Source organism: Vigna unguiculata, unplaced genomic scaffold, assembly GCF_037176805.1.
Source record: "Vigna unguiculata cultivar grain cowpea cultivar isolate G323 ecotype 2 unplaced genomic scaffold, ASM3717680v1 ptg000152l, whole genome shotgun sequence".
Classification (NCBI taxonomy): Eukaryota; Viridiplantae; Streptophyta; class Magnoliopsida; order Fabales; family Fabaceae; genus Vigna; species Vigna unguiculata.
The window spans coordinates 7,501-30,506 of record NW_028196794.1 but is presented as its reverse complement, the minus strand read 5'-3'; the positions used below and the strand labels follow the sequence as shown (position 1 = coordinate 30,506).

The window sequence follows — 23,006 nt, the reverse complement described above, 5'->3', positions numbered from 1 at the left end:
GGATTGGCATTCCATTGCTGTCATTTTATATGTATATGGTTACAATTATCTACGTTCTCAATGTGCCTATGATGTAGCACCCGGAGGACTCTTAGCTAGTGTATATCATTTTACAAGAATAGAGTATGGTATAAATCAACCCGAAGAGGTATGCATAAAAATATTTGTATCAAGAAAAAATCCCAGAATTCCTTCGATTTTTTGGGTTTGGAAAAGTGCGGATTTTCAAGAAAAGGAATCTTATGATATGTTGGGAATCTCTTATGATAGTCATCCGCGTCTAAGACGTATTTTAATGCCCGAAAATTGGATAGGATGGCCTTTGCGTAAAGATTATATTGCTCCAAATTTTTATGAAATACAAGATGCTCACTAAATGATAAAAATAATAAACTAATCCAAACTTCTGCAACCCCAGTCAAAGAATATAAGTACATTCTGTTATAGATCAGACAAAATAATTGATTGACATTAAATCAGGCAGAGTAATGGAAGTTGCATTCAGATATTATTATGTGAGAAATCACAAAATTCAGAAATAATAGAATGAATAATTATAGGGTTTAAAATAGGATGGATAGGAGTTTCTTAAGATTCTAAAACAAAAACAATACTGAGTTCTTATCAGCCAAGCCAATAAAAGAAATAGGATGAACTGCAAAAATTCTTTATCTTTATAATAAACTAATTCTTTATCTTTATAATAAACTATATAACGTGCACATCACCATCAATTATACGGCCACGAAAAAAAAAACACAAAGAAAAGGGCTCGATTCTATTTTGGTAATCCTTCTCAGATGAATTCTTAATATTCTCACTCCACCCCAGAACTTCGACTTTTAGGTCTTTTAACCAACTAATTAAACCACTCGAATATTATGGAAATAGAAACCTTTTTTTGTATCGCAGAAAAAAAAGGAAAAAAATAGATAAAGAATTCATTATCTATATATCTATATCTATATATATATAGATACTATAGATAAGCGAATATACCTAATAAAAAATTGCATCTATTCTTTAATCATCTAGGAAAAGTATATCTACAGATACCTAAATAGATCAAAGAAATATGTTATGTATCAGAATCTAGAAGAACACAAATTTGTATGAGTATCTATCCCCCATATTCATTAAAATGAATATGGGGGATAGATACTCATACAAATGAATCTTGTGTCAGGAACCAGATTTGAACTGGTGACACGAGGATTTTCAGTCCTCTGCTCTACCAACTGAGCTATCCCGACCATTCTTGAAGCTTAATACTTTGATTTTAAAAGATTTTTAAAATCTATGTTAATGAATCTATATCAACTAAGTAAAAAAAAAGTTTGTAAGTGAGTTTCCGCAGTAATAATTATTTTTTATTGTTAATCGTTAATTACGCATATGAAAATTCCTTGCTAAAAAATAAGATATTAATTTATACATTTCTGATTAAAAAAAATTCTATGTGTTTCACATATATATTTATATCTATTCCAAAACTCGTCCCTTGTCATTATGATAGATAAGAAAATTATGATAGATAGGAAATTGATGAAAATAAAAATTCCAATTTCGTTGGGAAATAATAAATCGAATAAAACACATAAATAAGGACTTCAAGATAGAGAGGATATAGGAAAAAAATTAGAAAATGAAAAAGTATTTTTGGGGATAGAGGGACTTGAACCCTCATGATTTCTTAAGTCGACGGATTTTCCTCTTACTTTCAATTTCATTGTTGTCGGTATTGACATGTAGAATAGGACTCTATCTTTATTCTCATCTGATTTATCAGTTCTTCAAGGGTTTTAGCCGATTATGATGAAGTGAATAATTTCATCAATAAATATTCCATCTTTTCTTCAACTTCGAATTGATTTGATTCACATTTTTCATTTGTGAATATTTTTATCACAAATAGATCTTCAATAATAAAATAAAAAGTAACAAATTGAAAGAGTATTTCAGTATATATATATGTTTCTAAATGTTTATCTTTGATCCATTCCTGTAATTTTGGTGAAAGGATTCTTTTACTAATGCAATAAAAAAAGTCGTCAATTTCGTTTGTTAGAACAGCTTCCATAGAGTCTCTGCACCTATCCCTTTTTTATTATCACTTTCTGAATTTTTATTTGTTTTCAGAAAACAGGATTTGGCTCAGGATTGCCCATTGTGAATTCCAGGGTTTCTCTGAATTTGAAAATTATTACTTGGTAAGTTTCCATACCAAAACTCAATCCAATTAAGTCCGTAGCGTCTACCAATTTCGCCATATCCCCATCTTTTTTTTTATTTGAATCTGATTATAATAGAATGCTTTTTTTTTCATTTCTATTATGAGAATTATGCGGGAACTTTTGAATTCATTAAATACATATTATTTTATTAAATATTAAAAACCCCTTTCTCCAATTTTATAGATTTTATTTCATCTATATTGGATACCTTTATTTGTTTGAATCAGAACTAATTCTAATATCTATATATTAACAATTCAATATACACAGATATAGACCACATATCTACTTATCTTCTATGTACCTACTTATCTTCTTTTTTCATACAATTTAGAATACTCGAATGGTCGATTCTTTTTTTTTTTTTGTTTTTGCTTAAAAAAAAAAAGAAAATAAACAATCCATTTATTCATATACAATTTATATAACTAAAACGAATCTAGTGGCTAAAAAAAACCATTCTTTTAATTGAATATAATATAGAATTAGACATTTACTTAGAAATATGGAATTCCTTAATAAATATTTACTAAAATTTATATTTATTCAAATTTACTTTAAGTACTAATAAATAATCTTTTTGAAAGAAATCAATTTAATAATATATATCTAGAATAGTAGATCGAAATAAATTATATTAAATAAATTATATTAATATAATATTAATTATTATCTTGCACTTTATGTTATCAGATAAAATAAATAATAGAAATAATAAAAATTGGGTTTGATTTTCTATATTTTCTTTCTCTATTTTTGATGTTTGTATTAATTTGAATTTTGTTATAAATAACTAAAAATTGATAACTAAGATCCCATTCAATTCTTCTGCATATGTATATTTCGTTTACATTAGCCGGTTTAGCTCAGAGGTTAGAGCATCGCATTTGTAATGCGATGGTCATCGGTTCGAATCCGATAACCGGCTTTTCTCTATTTGTTTTTTACATAATTGATAATATCTTTTTTAGAAATAAAAAATTGGGAGAGTTCGATCTCTGCGGAAGAAATCAAGAAATTAACCTACTTTTTTGTATTCTTTTATATACAATAAATTCGGATATTGATAAAATTCATCTAATTCTTCTTTGTACTATAAAACTTTAGTAGATTTCGCTTCATTTAGAATTCTATAATATTTTTCATTTCGTTTAGTTTTCATTTCGATTTATAAGATTTTTCATTTTAAAAAAGGAGTTTTTATGTCACGTTACAGAGGACCTCGTTTCAAAAAAATACGTCGTCTAGGATATTTACCAGGACTTACTAGTAAAAGGCCAACAGTCAAAAACGAATTTCGAAATCAATTGCGCTTCAGTAAAAAATCTCAATATCGTATTCGTTTAGAAGAAAAACAAAAATTGCGTTTTCATTATGGTCTTACAGAACGACAATTGCTTAAATACGTTCGTATCTCCGGAAAAGCTAAAGGATCAACTGGTCAGGTTTTATTACAACTACTTGAAATGCGCTTGGATAACATACTTTTTCGATTGGGTATGGCTGCGACTATTCCTCAAGCCCGCCAATTTATAAACCATAGACATGTTTTAGTTAATGGTCGTATAGTGGATATACCAAGTTATCGTTGTAAACCTCAAGATATTATTACAGCAAAGGATGAACAAAAATCTAAAACTCTTATTCAAAATTATTTTGATTCAGCCCCCCATGAGAAATTGCCAAATCATTTGACTGTTCACCCTTTCCAATATAAAGGTTTAATTAATCAAATAATAGATAATAAATGGGTTGGTTTGAAAATAAATGAATTACTGGTTGTAGAATATTATTCTCGTCAAACTTAAACTTAACTAAAATAACAAGAGTTTTTTTTACAAGGATTTTCTGCTATTCATATATCATAGACATGGATATGCGAAAATTTTTATTCCTTGCCCACCCGTTATCCACTATTTTTTGTATTACCGAAAAATGAGGAATATAAAGTTGTCCATATCAACAAACAAATTTGAAATATGAAATAATGGTATGCATTGGGATGAGTAATATTGATGAATTTGGTAAAGATTCGGAAAGAGAGGGATTCGAACCCCCGGTAAACAAAAAGCCTACATAGCAGTTCCAATGCTACGCCTTGAACCACTCGGCCATCTCTCCTATATAATGATGCCCAGAAACCGGTTGAATGTTGAATAGTGAATCAATCCTATTTTTCATAAATGCATAAAACCTATTCAAACTATAAAAATACAAAGTAAAATTAAAAAAAAACCTCCTACAAGGTCTTAGGATAAACAAATTTGATTGATGAGTTCATTTTTACGTTATTTCGCACTGTATTATAATTATACAATTCCTTTATTTGTGGGATTGATTTCTCACACCATGATTAATTAAATTATAGAATGGATTTCTACCTATGCCTAGATCTCGGATAAATGAAAATTTTATAGATAAGACCTTTTCAATTGTAGCCAATATCTTATTACGAATAATTCCGACAACTTCAGGAGAAAAAAGGGCATTCACTTATTACAGAGATGGTGTGATTTGATTCCATTTTTTTTGACCGATTTCGGTCAAAAAAAAATGGAATGGAAAAACCCCACGCGTGTTGAAGGTGAAATTTGTAAATAAAAGGATTAATTCCTTCTGTCGTGTATCCTCGATTAATGAAGCCTTATATGCTTGAATTTTAGGTTTCTAGTATTAAGCGAAAGGTTATACCTATACTTATGGGGTTAGGTCAACCCCAAATTACTAGTACTGATAGGCAACATTGGGAAAGAAGCACTACGCTTGGGAATCAAGGACACGAAAACTTTGTATCTATCTATATCCATGGCTTATCGAGATTGGGACTAACAGGAATGGTTGGGACAATAAATATCCATCTCGTTCATATTTTGGATACCCATAGAACCATCGAAGATTATTGAGGTGACTAATTCCAGGAAATTAAGCAGCGTAGAGGACAAAGAAATTGTTGAAGTTCTTATTTTTTTTTATCAAGTACCTACATACTTAATGTTAAGAAATAATTTTTGACAGGAAGGTTGGCTAGAGATTTATTGTAAAAACACTAGCTCTGTTCAGTTGAGAATGAGAATACTGGAATATTTTTTGATTTGATGGATTTTTCTCATTACACACATAAGGGGGGAGCCGTATGAGATGAAAATCTCACGTACAGTTCTGGAGCGGAGATTCTTTGAACCGAATGACGACCGTAACGGATGTCAGCTCAATCTGAAGGAAATTATGCAGAAGCTTTACAGAATTATTATGAGGCTATGCGACTGGAAATTGATCCCTATGATCGAAGTTATATACTTTATAACATAGGCCTTATTCACACAAGTAACGGAGAACATACTAAAGCTTTGGAATATTATTTTCGGGCGCTCGAACGAAACCCATTTTTACCCCAAGCTTTTAATAATATGGCCGTGATCTGTCATTACGTGCGACTATCTCCACTATAGAAAGAAAAAAGAAAAGAACAAGCAAATCCACAAATTTTAATATAAGAAATATAGAAATATAAATAATTATAAATAAGAAAGGCTTTCTACATATATATATCGTTCAAAACAACGATTTTTATCAGCTGTAGCAAAGAAACTTCATAGAAGTAAAAATATGAAGAAATCGATATGTCTAGATACCCTCTTTTTCTATGGATAAAAGATCTAATTGATAAAGGAAGCATCGTAAGGATCAATTAACACGGTTTTCAATCGATATAATAAAAACTGCTTCCTTATCTCATGATAAATAAAGAAGTCAGGAATCCACTTATGTAATAAAAAGGATCCCCTGGTATTTTGAGCAGCGGTGTAGTATCAAATCCCAAAGATAGAAAGTATTTTCTCTTTACTTATAAGAACTTATAAGATAAGAAAGAAAAAACTTTTACCAAGATTCTATAGAAATGAATCTATCATATATTTTTGTATATGATATATAAAATCGAGATAGTTACCTTTCAGAAAATTAGAATTAGGGCGTTAATGCCAATGCTTGATTCCCTTTTCTGAAGGTAGGAGAAAAGATAAAACTAAAAAAAAAGATGAAATTCTTTGAAATTCTTTATTTATTAGTAAAAATGAAAGTTTGAAACTCATATTAATAATTTCTTTTTTTCTTTTAGTTAACTTCAAGATAATAGAACAAAAAAAGAATTGACTACTGAGCCGTATGAGTCAGGAAATTCTCAAGTACGGTTCTAAGGAAAGGAATTGACTCACCTATTTCGACCGAGGAGAACAGGCCATTCGGCAGGGAGACTCAGAAGTTGCGGAGTCTTGGTTTAATCAAGCCGCTGAATATTGGAAACAAGCTATAGCTCTCACCCCCGGTAATTATATTGCAGCACAGAATTGGTTGAAGATCACAGGGCGTTTTGAATAAGAACACTCTGTTTCTTTTTTTTCTTATATATTTATCTATCTATATAAAGATATAGATAGATAAATATATATTGTTATAAATTCTTGTTTCTTGTCCCTATCAAATTCAAAAATCATTTCTATAGGAACGACCAATCACATAATTTAAATATATCCCTTCTAATTTTGTTCGATTTTGTCTAGTATTTCATAGAAATAAACGAGATGTGGATACAGTAGATAATTTTCTCCTTTTTTCTGTTATTTAAACTAATATTCAATCAAATTAAGAAAAGAGACCTTCAAAAAAAGAAATAAAATATAGGTATATTGCCTAATAATGAATGCTAATGCCTGCTCAATTTGAAATAGAGTACATACTTATACTTTATCTAAAAAAAAAAATAAAATCTAAGGAATAGAATTAGAATAAAATCTGAATACATTTGATTAGGCTGCACGAAAAATTATTGAACTTCCATTCAGAGTTCCCAAAAAGGTCTTAGAAGATTAAAATAGGTCCGTTGAGCGCCTCACTCTTATGTCATAATAGATTCGAACACTTGCCCCGAATTGACTTCGAGATCATAATTGTTCTAGTGAAAAACTAAAGAAATGAAATTTACTAAGATATCCAATACATGAGAGATAGGAGAGAACAAAACTCAATAGAAACATCTCTAATAAGTTCACTAATTCTGTTTTATGTTGGCAGGTCTCTTTGTATGTGTTGTCTGGAAAGAGGAGGACTCAATGATTATTCGTTCACCGGAACCAGAAGTTAAAATTTTGGTAGATAGGGATCCTATAAAAACTTCTTTTGAGGAATGGGCAAAACCTGGTCATTTCTCAAGAACAATAGCTAAGGGACCAGATACTACTACTTGGATCTGGAACCTACATGCTGACGCTCATGATTTTGATAGCCATACTAATGATTTAGAGGAGATTTCCCGAAAAGTTTTTAGTGCGCATTTTGGCCAACTCTCTATCATCTTTCTTTGGCTGAGTGGCATGTATTTTCATGGTGCTCGTTTTTCCAATTATGAGGCATGGTTAAGTGATCCTACTCACATTAGGCCTAGTGCTCAGGTGGTTTGGCCAATAGTGGGTCAAGAAATATTGAATGGTGATGTAGGGGGGGGGTTCCGAGGAATACAAATAACCTCTGGTTTTTTTCAGATTTGGAGAGCATCTGGAATAACTAATGAATTACAACTCTATTGTACTGCAATTGGTGCATTGGTCTTTGCAGCCTTAATGCTTTTTGCTGGTTGGTTTCATTATCACAAAGCTGCTCCAAAATTGGCTTGGTTCCAAGATGTAGAATCTATGTTGAATCACCATTTGACAGGGCTCCTAGGGTTGGGGTCTCTTTCTTGGGCAGGACATCAAATACATGTATCTTTACCGATTAACCAATTTCTAAATGCTGCAGTAGATCCCAAAGAGATACCACTTCCTCATGAATTTATCCTAAATCGGGATCTTTTGGCTCAACTTTATCCGAGTTTTTCCGAGGGAGCAACCCCATTTTTTACCTTGAATTGGTCAAAATACGGAGAATTTCTTACTTTTCGTGGAGGATTAGATCCAGTAACTGGAGGTTTATGGCTGACCGATATTATACACCATCATTTAGCTATTGCAATTCTTTTCTTGATAGCGGGTCACATGTATAGGACCAACTGGGGTATTGGTCACAATATAAAAGACATTTTAGAGGCACATAAAGGTCCATTTACAGGCCAGGGTCATAAAGGTATATATGAGATTCTAACAACGTCATGGCATGCTCAATTATCTATTAATCTAGCTATGTTAGGCTCTTTGACCATTGTTGTAGCTCACCATATGTATTCTATGCCTCCTTATCCATACCTAGCTACTGACTATGGTACACAACTGTCATTGTTTACACATCACATGTGGATTGGTGGATTTCTCATAGTCGGTGCTGCTGCGCATGCAGCGATTTTTATGGTAAGAGATTATGATCCGACTATTCGATACAACGATCTATTAGATCGTGTCCTTAGACATCGTGATTCAATCATATCACATCTTAACTGGGTATGTATCTTTTTAGGTTTTCACAGTTTTGGTTTGTATATTCATAATGATACCATGAGCGCATTAGGGCGCCCTCAAGATATGTTTTCAGATACTGCTATACAATTACAGCCGATCTTTGCTCAATGGATACAAAATACCCACGCTTTAGCACCTGGCACAACAGCCCCAGGTGCAGCAACAAGTACCAGTTTGACTTGGGGAGGTGAAAATTTAGTAGCAGTGGGCGGTAAAGTTGCTTTGTTACCTATTCCTTTAGGAACTGCGGATTTTTTGGTCCATCATATTCATGCATTTACAATTCATGTAACAGTATTGATACTCTTAAAGGGTGTTCTATTTGCTCGTAGTTCACGATTGATACCGGATAAAGCAAATCTAGGTTTTCGTTTCCCTTGTGATGGACCTGGAAGAGGGGGGACATGCCAAGTATCCGCTTGGGATCATGTCTTCTTAGGACTATTTTGGATGTACAATTCAATTTCCGTAGTTATATTCCATTTCAGTTGGAAAATGCAGTCAGATGTTTGGGGTAGTATAAGTGATCAAGGGATAGTAACTCATATCACAGGAGGAAATTTTGCGCAGAGTTCCATTACCATTAATGGGTGGCTTCGTGATTTCTTATGGGCGCAGGCATCCCAGGTAATTCAGTCTTATGGTTCTTCATTATCTGCATATGGTCTTTTTTTCTTGGGTGCACATTTTGTATGGGCTTTTAGTTTAATGTTTCTATTCAGCGGGCGTGGTTATTGGCAAGAACTTATTGAATCCATTGTTTGGGCTCATAATAAATTAAAAGTTGCTCCTGCTACTCAGCCCAGAGCCTTGAGCATTGTACAAGGACGTGCTGTAGGAGTAACACATTACCTTCTAGGTGGAATTGCCACAACATGGGCATTCTTCTTAGCAAGAATTATTGCAGTAGGATAATAGCTAGGAGGATTTGAAAATCATTATGGCATTAAGATTTCCAAGCTTTAGTCAAGGCTTAGCTCAAGACCCCACTACTCGTCGTATTTGGTTTGGTATTGCTACCGCACATGACTTCGAAAGTCATGATGATATTACTGAGGAACGTCTTTATCAGAATATTTTTGCTTCTCATTTCGGGCAATTAGCAATCATTTTTCTGTGGACTTCCGGGAATCTCTTTCATGTAGCTTGGCAAGGTAATTTTGAGACATGGGTACAGGATCCTTTACATGTAAGACCTATTGCTCATGCAATTTGGGATCCTCATTTTGGTCAACCAGCTGTAGAAGCTTTTACTCGAGGGGGTGCTCTAGGTCCTGTTAATATAGCCTATTCTGGTGTTTATCAGTGGTGGTATACAATCGGTTTACGTACTAATGGGGATCTTTATACTGGAGCTATTTTTCTATTAATACTTTCTATTATATCTTTAATAGCAGGTTGGTTACACCTACAACCAAAATGGAAACCGAGTGTTTCGTGGTTTAAAAATGCCGAATCCCGCCTCAATCATCATTTGTCAGGACTATTCGGAGTAAGTTCCTTGGCTTGGACAGGGCATTTAGTTCATGTTGCTATTCCGGGGTCCAGGGGGGAATCCGTTCGATGGAACAATTTATTAGATATCTTGCCGCACCCCGAGGGATTAGGTCCATTTTTTACAGGTCAGTGGAATCTTTATGCTCAAAACCCAGATTCCAATAATCATATATTTGGTACCCCTCAAGGAGCAGGAACTGCTATTCTAACACTTCTCGGAGGATTTCATCCGCAAACTCAAAGTTTATGGTTAACTGATATTGCACACCATCATTTGGCTATTGCGTTTATTTTTCTAGTTGCTGGCCATATGTATAGAACTAATTTCGGGATTGGTCACAGTATTAAAGATCTTTTAGAAGCACATACTCCTCCGGGGGGTAGATTGGGGCGTGGGCATAAGGGTCTTTATGATACAATCAATAATTCAATTCATTTTCAATTAGGTCTTGCTCTAGCCTCTTTAGGGGTTATTACTTCCTTGGTAGCACAACACATGTACTCTTTACCTGCTTATGCGTTTATAGCGCAAGACTTTACTACTCAAGCTGCCTTATATACTCATCATCAATATATAGCAGGCTTCATTATGACAGGGGCTTTTGCTCATGGAGCTATCTTTTTTATTAGAGATTATAATCCAGAGCAGAATCAAGATAATGTCTTGGCAAGAATGTTAGACCATAAAGAAGCTATCATATCCCACTTAAGTTGGGCTAGCCTCTTTCTGGGGTTCCATACTCTGGGACTTTATGTCCATAACGATGTCATGCTTGCTTTTGGTACTCCGGAGAAACAAATTTTGATTGAACCTATATTTGCCCAATGGATACAATCTGCTCATGGTAAAACTTCCTATGGGTTCGATATACTTTTATCTTCAACGAACAGTCCGGCGTTCAATGCGGGACGAAGCATATGGTTGCCTGGTTGGTTAAACGCTGTAAATGAGAATAGTAATTCTCTATTCTTAACAATAGGGCCTGGAGACTTCTTGGTTCATCATGCTATTGCTCTTGGTTTACATACAACTACTTTGATTTTAGTAAAAGGTGCTTTGGATGCGCGTGGTTCTAAGTTAATGCCTGATAAAAAAGATTTTGGTTATAGTTTTCCTTGTGATGGCCCGGGACGAGGCGGAACTTGTGATATTTCCGCTTGGGACGCATTTTATTTGGCAGTTTTCTGGATGTTAAATACCATTGGATGGGTTACTTTTTATTGGCATTGGAAACACATTACACTATGGCAGGGTAATATTTCACAGTTTAATGAATCTTCTACCTATTTGATGGGATGGTTAAGAGATTATCTATGGTTGAACTCTTCACAACTTATCAATGGATATAACCCTTTTGGTATGAATAGTTTATCAGTCTGGGCATGGATGTTCTTGTTTGGACATCTTGTTTGGGCTACTGGATTTATGTTCTTAATTTCTTGGCGCGGATATTGGCAGGAATTGATTGAAACTTTGGCATGGGCTCATGAACGTACACCTTTGGCTAATTTGATTCGATGGAGAGATAAACCAGTGGCTCTTTCCATTGTGCAAGCAAGATTGGTTGGACTAGCCCACTTTTCCGTAGGTTATATATTTACTTATGCAGCCTTCTTAATTGCCTCTACATCGGGCAAATTCGGTTAATTGAATTCTTTATTATATATATCTGGCAAGAATCTCATTTCCTTCTATAGGGAAGAGAAGCCACTTATACATCTAGGATCCGACTTCTATCATTGATGCTAATAGCAAATTAACCATTATGGCAAGGAAAAGTGTTATTCAGAGGGAAAAGAAGAGACAAAAATTGGAACAGAAATATCATTTGATTCGCCGATCCTCAAAAAAAGAAATAAGCAAAGTTCCGTCGTTAAGTGAGAAATGGGAAATTCATGGAAAATTAGAATCACTACCGCGTAATAGTGCACCTATACGTCTTCATCGACGTTGTTTTTCGACCGGAAGACCGAGAGCTAATTATCGAGACTTTGGATTATCTGGACACATACTTCGGGAAATGGTTCATGCATGTTTCTTGCCGGGTGCAACAAGATCCAGTTGGTAAGGATTTCCAATTATCTTCATTTTTTTCATTTTATTATCAGCGATCATAGGAGGGTCCCTTTACCGTTATGTATAAATGGTTTATTCTATTTATATAGATATGGTAAAGGGACGCATTCCATCTTTGTTTTTGTTCATTAGTTATCAATTCTTTTCTTTATCGCGGAGTAGAGCAACTTGGTAGCTCGCAAGGCTCATAACCTTGAGGTTACGGGTTCAAATCCCGTCTCCGCAACTTTTTGAATTTGATAAAAAAACAAGGTTTCAAGAAGAAGGGCATTATACGCAGTAAATTCTATGGCATTTTTCATACTATGACTATTAAATACATAGGGCGGATAGCGGGAATCGAACCCGCGTCTTCTCCTTGGCAAAGAGAAATTTTACCATTCGACTATATCCGCGTTTTCATTGTACTTGATATGCGATTCTATTTATACAGAGATGGGCCTGATATTCTATATAGGGATATAGGGATAATGAAAAAGAAATTTAGATAATAGATATTGTCTCCCAAATAAAATATTTTCTATTACTATTCATTTTTATCAAGAATTCCCATTTCTATTATTACATTTCTATTATTATATATGGTTTTTTTCTATATATCTATATAATTGAATTGAAATTATCATTCTATCGAATATTTTGATTTACTTTTTTCTTAAAAAAGTAAGTTCCTATTAATAAAAAATTATATTTATCTATATAGAGATACAGATAGATATTCTATATTATTAAATACTAGACGACGTATAAATAGATTTATAGTATTTCATTTGAATATTCTATTCATATCATATTAATATGAATAGAATATTCAAATGAAATTCAAATTTTTATAGTTCATTTTTTCTATTTTATTTCTTTTAGTTTCACAATGTACCACCATATAAGTATAAGATATAAGATTTTTCCAATAGAAGAAGTTTACTCCCCCTTAGAATGTAATGTGTTATAGTTTTCTTTTTTTTTTTTAGGAACTGATCTATTCCCTTTATGGCTGACAATCCGAAAGAATTCTGAGGGAGGGGTCATTTCATTTTTAATCTAGAATAAAAAGAACTTCAAGAAATGAGAGAATTAAGAATACCCACTAGAAACACTAATCCAATCCATAATGATGTACCGGAAAATAGAACATTTTTGTTATTTGACCAACCTTCAGGAGAAGCAAATACAACAGGTACACTAATCAATAAAATAAATGAAATAGCAATTAATGCAAAAACAGCTAATTGGAAAGCAATAGTCATGTTTCTAATCCTCCAATTTACCAACAAAAGAACTTTACCATTTGATCCCTCAACCCCTGGATGCCTTTCTTAATATTCATTGAAAAAAAAATTTGTAAATGGAAAAACGCAGAAGGGTTTTATCATGAATTCATTGATTTTGTTTATTATCAACCCTTTTGAGGCTTGGATCGAGGATAGTTTTTTTACTTCACAAAAAGGCATGCTGGATTTTGTACCTATATACATACCGATAGAAAACTAAACCAATAAATTCACATTGAATATCTTTCCTATGGGTCGATAAAAGGGTATCAATTCAAATACTCATGGTCTACTCAGTGGAATAAAGATAAAAAAATATATATATTAGCTTTTGGAGAGATGGCTGAGTGGTTGATAGCCCCGGTCTTGAAAACCGGTATAGTTTGAAACAAAGAATTATCGAGGGTTCGAATCCCTCTCTCTCCTTTTTCTCGATGAATAGATTTGTTTATTTTCTTAGTTTCTATCGAATCTTTTTTTCGGACTGGGCTATATATCCTCAACATCCCGAAAAAAAGATTCGATAGAAACTAAGAAAATAGGAAAATAAATTCTTCTTTACGACTCGCTCTACTCAACCAAATATTTATAGTAAAAAAAAGGGATTTCTACTTCATTGGATCTCACGTCTCAATTAAGAGGAGTCATGGAAAGAACAGGTTCAAAATCGCGATCAATTCCTTTTTCAAATCCTGCGGCAGCTGCGCGAGCTCTTCCCGCGTGCCATAAATGGCCTACAAATAGAAAGAATCCTAGAACAAAATGAGAAGTAGCTAACCAACTTCTAGGAGAAACATAATTGACTGCATTAATCTCTGTAGCTACGCCACCCACGGAATTTAATGAACCTAAAGGAGCATGAGTCATATATTCCGCAGAACGACGTTCTTGCCAAGGCTGTATATCTTTTTTCAGTCTACTCAAGTCTAAACCATTAGGACCCCTTAGAGGTTCTAACCAAGGAGCACGCAAATCCCAAAAACGCATAGTTTCTCCGCCAAAAATAACTTCTCCAGTCGGGGAACGCATTAGATATTTACCTAAACCTGTAGGTCCTTGAGCAGATCCTACATTAGCCCCAAGACGTTGGTCTCTAACTAGAAAAGTAAATGCTTGAGCTTGAGAAGCTTCTGGACCAGTGGGCCCATAAAACTCACTAGGATAAGCGGTATTATTAAACCAGACAAAGCAACAAGCAATAAAACCAAAAACAGATAAAGCACCTAAACTATAAGATAAGTAAGCTTCTCCAGACCATACAAGTGCACGCCGAGCCCATGCAAAGGGTTTGGTTAAGATATGCCAGATTCCACCAAGTATACAAATGGAACCCAACCATACATGCCCTCCAATAATATCTTCCAAATCGTCCACACTAACAATCCACCCTTCGCCCCCAAAAGGCGATTTTAATAAATATCCAAATAGAATACTTGGACTAAGGGTCAAATTGGTTATTTTTCTTACATCTCCCCCCCCCGGAGCCCATGTATCATATATACCATCCAAAATAAAGAGCCTTGAATACTAGAAGAAAAGCACCTATACCTAACAAGATTAAGTGAATACCCAAAATTGTAGTCATTTTATTTCTATCTTTCCATACATAACCGAAGAACGGAAAAGATTCTTCAAGAGTCTCAGGTCCCAGAAGTGCATGATAAATACCGCCAAAGCCCAATACTGCAGAGGAAATTAAGTGAAGTACTCCAGACACAAAGTATGGAAAAGTGTCTATAACTTCCCCCCCAGGACCTACTCCCCAACCTAGAGTAGCTAGGTGGGGAAGCAAAATTAAACCTTGTTCATACATGGGCTTCTCGGGTACGAAATGAGCCACTTCAAAAAGGTTCATTGCTCCGGCCCAGAATACTATTAATCCAGCATGGGCTACATGGGCCCCTAATAGTTTACCAGATAAATTGATAAGTCGGGCATTCCCGGCCCACCAAGCGAAACCGGTAGTTTCCTGGTCACGACCAGTTAAAGCTAAAGTTCCATTAAAGAGCGTTTCCACGTGGTAGAACCTCCTCAGGGAATATAAGGTTTTCATGAGGCTGATCTTGAGCTGCCATCCACGCACGAATACCTTCGTTTAAGAGAATATTTTTTGTGTAGAAAGTCTCAAATTCAGGATCTTCCGCTGCGCGGATTTCTTGAGAAACGAAGTCATAAGCACGTAGGTTCAGGGCCAAACCGACTACCCCAAGAGCACTCATCCATAAACCAGTTACTGGTACAAATAACATAAAGAAATGTAACCAACGTTTATTGGAAAAAGCAACCCCAAAGATTTGGGACCAAAAGCGATTAGCAGTAACCATTGAATAAGTTTCTTCAGCTTGGGTTGGGTTAAAAGCACGGAATGTATTTGCGCCATCACCATCTTCAAATAAAGTATTTTCTACGGTTGCACCATGAATAGCGCATAGTAGTGCAGCGCCCAATACACCAGCAACTCCCATCATATGAAATGGGTTTAATGTCCAATTATGAAATCCTTGGAAAAAGAGGATGAATCGAAATATAGCTGCTACACCAAAACTTGGAGCAAAGAACCAACCAGACTGACCCAGTGGATAAATAAGGAATACAGAAACAAAAACAGCAATTGGACCTGAGAATGCGATTGCATTATAAGGTCGCAATTGAACAGATCGAGCAAGTTCAAATTGACGTAACATGAAACCTATTAATCCGAAAGCACCGTGGAGAGCAACAAAAGTCCACAGACCGCCTAACTGACACCAACGGGTAAAATCTCCCTGTGCTTCAGGACCCCACAGTAACAACAAAGAGTGTGCTAAACTATTAGCGGGAGTGGAAACTGCAGCGGTTAAGAAGTTGCAGCCTTCTAAATAAGAACTTGCCAAGCCGTGAGTATACCATGAAGTTACAAAGGTCGTACCTGTAAACCAACCCCCCAAGGCGAAATAGGCGCAAGGAAAGAGTAATAGACCGGACCAACCCACAAAAACGAAACGGTCCCTCCGCAACCAGTCATCCATAATATCAAATAAATCATTTTCATCTTTGGTAAATTTACCAAGAGCTATAGTCATAGCGATCCTCCTATTCAACTACTTCAACCATTTCCCAACACCTCATAGAGCATTTTCAGAGATGGGACGGACCTTGATCATTTATCTCTATTCATTTCTCTCTCTATATATATATAGAATATATAAGTATACTTTCCCTTGTTTTCTAATCGGTTTCGAATAAAAAATCATTTATGGGTCTATTGATATCTAGGGCAAATCCATGAACTCGATGTGGTTATTCCTTATCTATTCTTAAAAATCTTCCAAGTCATCAATCATAAAATCTGCTATGACTCCAAAATCCGATAGAAATTTTTTTTTCAGAACTGTTCAAGAAACAAATGATCCCCTGTTTCACTTCTTATACCTAGCGGATCTTCAGACATATTTCTCTCCTTTCATCAAAGAAACTTATTCTTGAAGTTTGGTTGTGAATTGACTTCTATTTTGTCTAGGAAACTACTGTAGGATCATAGGTTTTCTAAATTTCTATTTCATTTACAGTTTTTTCTTTAGTATTTCATTTTTTTTTATAAATACTATAATAAAAAGAAAAAACTGTAAATGAAAGTTTTTGTCTCATATATATGAATTGCTGGAAAAATATCGTACACATCGATATGAAAAGAAACTATTTGATATGTGAAGACATAATTTAATGTATTTTTCTATTATTTCTATAAGATTCTATCTAATCTTATAGAAATAATAGAAATTTATGGAAAAAAATATGTTTCATTTTAATTTTAAAAAAACTTGTTTGGTGGAACTTGAAATTCGTATTAAGGCCCTTCTGAGTAAAGAAAAGGCATAACCTTTTTTCTTAGTTCAGAAACAAGAAGATTTCATTGGAAATATTCAGAGATTCTTAGGGAGTCTAAACGAAAAAAGTCTTAAAAAGAAAAAAAATTGTTCGAATTGAATCTTTATCAAATTTGAATATCAGAATAGTAGATATAAATATAATTCAACGGGTTAGGTCCACTTACTTTTTTTTATTTTTCCATTATTGAATTTTACACTTTTTCTTTTTTATTACAAATAGAAACTTTTTCAAAATATCAAGAATCTTTTTATTCTTCCTTCAAATAGAAAGACTATTGCTTTTGAAAAAAAAAGTAAAAAGCCCCTTATCGGATTTGAACCGATGACTTACGCCTTACCATGGCGTTACTCTACCACTGAGTTAAAAGGGCCCTTTTTCTTTCTTTCAATTTCTAAATAAGGAACTAGCATGACTAGTACATATATTTGTTACTGTGTATACTTATTCTATAAATTTATATAAATTATTTCTATAAATTTATATAAATTATATAAATTAAATGATATAAATGGGATTAGAATACATGTACATCAATATCTATTATTTGTATAATGACTCATCAAAGAACAAAAAATTGGATTTACCTAGTGAATAGAATATAGTTAAAAAAAAGAATTGATTAAGATTGGATTTGATCCATATCAAATATATTATTTCAAAATGGATTCTTGAAGTCATTCTAATCATAACACTAAATTCTTTTTATTGATACATAAATGTACTCACAAAATAAAATATTTCATCGAAACATTGATAAAATCGAATCATTGATAAAATGGATTCAATATGTTCTGTCCCTAAACCAAATTTTTATTTTTTTATTGAAAAATTCTATTTTCCAAAGTTTTTTTTCTTAGTATTAGATATAAATCTACCTATCGAATCTTAGTATTAGTAATAAATGATAGAAATGAAGTTTTAACCTCTCGTCCTTTGCAACAAACGAATCATTCCTGTGAAGAATTTTCTCTTTATTGGAACATTACTTCTTTTTTTTTCTTATTATGACTGGAATAAAAAAATTTAGAAATATAAATGATTAATAAAAAATTTCTATGGAATTATGAAAGAACGAAAAATATTTTTTTTTATCGAATCATATCATTATATTGACAATTGCAAAAAACTGTTCATACTATGAACGTAGTATAATGGCGGTCGGGCAAGTATGCCCCCATCGTCTAGTGGTTCAGGACATCTCTCTTTCAAGGAGGCAGCGGGGATTCGACTTCCCCTGGGGGTAGGGTGTTACGAAAGGAAGTTGATCAAAAATTTTCAATAAAAACTGAAATGTATTCTTCCTATTGTGCTGGGTCGATGCCCGAGCGGTTAATGGGGACGGACTGTAAATTCGTTGGCAATATGTCTACGCTGGTTCAAATCCAGCTCGGCCCAAGAATTTGCCGATCCACTATGAAATTCTATAACCCATTTATAGTTCTCTGGAAATGACTGATGTGCTATGATACGGAAGAATCAAAATATTAAACATATCTAAGGTTATTTCTTTTTTTTCTGTATTCCATATTTCTTTCCACAAATTCAAAATCTTGTTAATAATCGGTATTCATGTCAAGATCTGTAAGTAGAAAATATAAGGAAAAATTGAAAAAAAAAATATTTTTTTTTCATTGATTCAATTTTCAATCGATTTGTTAATAGAATAAGAATAAGAAACGGATTACGAGTAATTTGTGTCGATCTCACTAAAGTGGATATCGATATACATATCAATATATAAAAAAATGCGCTTTTTTCATTTACAACAAAAAGGTTCGAATCCGAAATAGAAAAAGAAAAGGTTTGACAGAAACGGTCCGTAAAAATATTTATACAGTACACCCCTTTCCCTGGGATTGTAGTTCAATTGGTCAGAGCACCGCCCTGTCAAGGCGGAAGCTGCGGGTTCGAGCCCCGTCAATCCCGTTGGATATAAATCCAAAAAAATAAAAAATAAATTCCTTTTTTGTGTATTTGTAGGGAATCAAATTGATAAACAAAATTTTATTTGGGGCCCCCCCCTGCTTTTTCATTTGTTTCGCCGAAAAAGGAAGGAAAGGGATTTTGGACTTTCATCAAGAATAAATGTTTTTTTGTTTTATTTAGTATGGATAAAAGATCTTCCTATGTTATACTATTTCATGAGTTGATTTGATAGCTCAGATTTTGTGATTCATGATATTGATCCGATTTGATATCATTGAAATCCAATTTATACCATTGTTGAAAGATTGAACATTTCTATGGGATTAAATCCCGAATTTTTTTTTTAGAAATTTAAGAGAAATAGAACATAATAAAGATTATGGAAGTAAATATTCTCGCATTTATTGCTACTGCACTGTTTATTCTAGTTCCTACTGCTTTTTTACTTATAATTTATGTAAAAACGGTAAGTAAAAGTGACTAATTTCACTGAAATATGATTTCTTCATTTTTATGAATGATTTAAAAAAATGATCGTACAATCAGCGTAATCCAGATAGTAGAAATCAATTTGATTTCTACTATCTGAGAATTGCGTCCAATTTTTTTTTTCAGATTCTTTTTACAAACAATTCCGGTATCTTAGGAAAAAAAGGGGGTAAAAAAACAGGAATGGTTATTACACGGTCCGCCATTTTCCATATATATATATATCTATATAACCAGGTTAAGCGTCAGTTCATCGAAATAGAAATTTTAAGAAAAATTTGATTGGAATAGGAATCCATTTCTTCTTCTTTTTGATTCCCTTGTTTTTCTCAAAATAGGAATATGGGAATAATGAAAATATTTGTTTGATTGAAAGAGTATTTTCAATTCCTATAAGATACATAGAATACATTACACTACTAAAATATAATAGAATCAAGATAGATTTTCTATTTGAACTCAATTAATTAGTATTAGTTTAAATGAAATATTTTCATTCAATAGTTTCGAAATTCAAAAATTCAGGTAGAAATCAACAAGGTTACTTGGATCCCTTAACTCAATTTTTAGTATCCCTATAGCCCACTTCTTCCCCATACTACGAGGGAAAGGGAAAATGAAAAAACTACCATTAAAGCAGCCCAAGCAATACTTACTATATCCATGTAAATTTTGTCTCCTATCTCTATAAATATGAAGGAACTATTTCATTATTTTTTCAAATTTTTTATTCTATTCTTTTTTTTGTATTATTCGCTAAAAATACTATACTATAATAGTGGAATTGCTATTACAGAGTCAAAAAAAGGATTCTGGGCTAACATCATTCACGAAAAACAAGAATTCATTCTATTTATTAGTTATTAGAACATCTAAAAAGTTTTTTTTGATTATTTTTAGTAAAATCATAAAACATTAAACATAAAAAAATTATAGGAAGTTATAAGTCAATGAATGTTACTACCAGGTGGGAATATTAAGATTTCTCTTTTATCATTTCCTTAAGGATTTCATAAAAAAAGAATCAAGACAGATTCATTTGCATACTTATACTCTTCTTTCTATTTGAAATAGTCCCTTAAATGTCTCCCAATTCGTTCTCTAAAATAATTAAAAAAACTTTTTTTCTTTTCTATTCGATTTTAGAATCAAAACTTTTTAATTTTATTAGAATATAGAATATGAAAATCTAAAGAATACTTTTTTTGAATATTACGAAAGCGAATTAGCTAAATTAAAGCTATTAAATAGAATTGATCTAAATAAATAATATTGATAAAATGTGGAAGCACTCATAAACTTTAAATTAGTCTGTATAGAAGGTTTTTCTTCTGCCTTTTCTCTACCTAAAAATGGACTTTCCTATCCGACTTATTCTTAATCCAATCTAATAAAAGACCCAGTCAGGAGACAGACACTACAATAGTTGTGTAGTGAACGAACTATCATTTCTAAATTTATGGATTCCTTTTCACTACTAGAATCTTTCCTTGAATTCGAGACAAAAATATTTACAACATTTTTTAAGCTACTGATGCTTATAATTTCGAATCAAACGCAATTCTCAAGACTCCTTTTCCCTCGCTTGCTTCTGTTGGAAAAAAAGTTTTCTAAAAAAACGTAATATAATCTTTCATTTACAGTTTCTTATCGATCAGGCGACACCCGGATTTGAACTGGGGAAAAAGGATTTGCAGTCCCCCGCCTTACCACTCGGCCATGCCGCCAATAAAAATATAGATATGAAGTTTTTGAGAATACTCCCCCCTTTTCTTTCTATTGAAAAATTGAAAAACAATCTTGAGACAAATCGCAACCGTTAACTATTCTTTTATGAATTATTCTTGAATATTTGAATAGAAATTTTTTTTTCTTAATGAGATCAGAAAATAAAAATTGATACATAACCAATCAATATTGCTTTTTTTTTTAACTTTGTTCATTCTAATTATAACAGCAACTTTCAATATATGTAAACCCTAGAATATCAATTTGATCTGTTACACAGATATTATCTAATCGAGTATCTTATCCATATCTATATAGATATAGAATACCAATACTATACGGTATTTTCAAGAAATTATCGTGCTTATTCTTTTTTTACAATTTTCAATAGAAAATTTGTAAAAATTCACACAACATGTTATGTGTTTGTTATCCTGAACAAATATGACTGCAATAAAGTTAGAGACAGATCTATAGCTGCAGTTAAATATATGCATGTTTCAAAAATACAAGCCTTATTACATTACACATAACATACTCTAATCATATTCTCCCCAATTCTCTCCAAAATACTTCACTTCAAAATATATCTTTTCTTGACAATTTCGAATGGATTTTTTTTTGTATCCAATTGAATTTGAATATGTAATATCATAATAATGATAGAAATGAAATGCATTTTTTTAGATTCCTAAAAAAAATATTGAAATGCCCGTAGAAATTTCCAATCCTTTTTTAGATTAGACTTTCGATTCTATCTGTTTGTTTTGTTGCAAATTCCTTCGAAGTTGAGTATCAAATTCTAATATTTCTTTCTCTTTTCATAATAGGTATTTCATACACTAAGAAATATTTGATACACGGGATTAGGTAAGATTTCATGTAATTCAGTATAAAGAATAGAAATTCCAATATTGCTAAATGGATTCATGTGATTTGATGAAGCATGACAGCAAATCGTGGAATATTTTTCGATAAAATTCACGGGGAAATTGAAAATGCTTGGGAGTGAAAATGAAGAAATGTCTACACTACCTGGATTGAATCAGATACAATTTGAAGGGTTTTGTAGGTTCATTGATCGGGGCTTAACAGAAGGGCTTTTTAAGTTTCCAAAAATTGAGGATACAGATCAAGAAATTGAATTTCAATTATTTGCCGAAACATATCAATTATTAGAACCCTTGATAAACGAAAAAGATGCTGTATATGAATCACTTACATATTCTGCTGAATTATATATATCCGCGGGATTAATTTGGAAAAGTAGTAGAGATATACAAAAACAAACTATTTTTGTTGGAAATATTCCTCTAATGAATTCTCTGGGAACTTCTATAGTAAATGGAATATACAGAATAGTAATCAATCAAATATTGCAAAGTCCTGGTATCTATTACCGTTCAGAATTGGACCCTAACGGAATTCCGGTCTATACTGGCACTATAATATCAGACTGGGGGGGTAG

At 32.9% G+C, this 23,006-nt stretch overlaps 3 non-coding genes across 3 annotated transcripts; 1 reads left to right on the top strand and 2 right to left on the bottom strand.

Annotated features, from left to right (window-relative positions):
• The first annotated feature begins 3,089 nt into the window (after positions 1-3,089).
• On the top strand, positions 3,090-3,162 carry TRNAT-UGU (transfer RNA threonine (anticodon UGU)). The gene has a single exon. It is a non-coding gene; the product is annotated as a tRNA-Thr (tRNA).
• Positions 3,163-4,267: 1,105 nt separating this feature from the next.
• On the bottom strand, positions 4,268-4,355 carry TRNAS-GGA (transfer RNA serine (anticodon GGA)). Its single transcript has one exon. It is a non-coding gene; the product is annotated as a tRNA-Ser (tRNA).
• A 13,338-nt stretch (positions 4,356-17,693) lies between these two features.
• Positions 17,694-17,765, bottom strand: TRNAT-GGU (transfer RNA threonine (anticodon GGU)). Its single transcript has one exon. It is a non-coding gene; the product is annotated as a tRNA-Thr (tRNA).
• Positions 17,766-23,006: the final 5,241 nt, after the last annotated feature.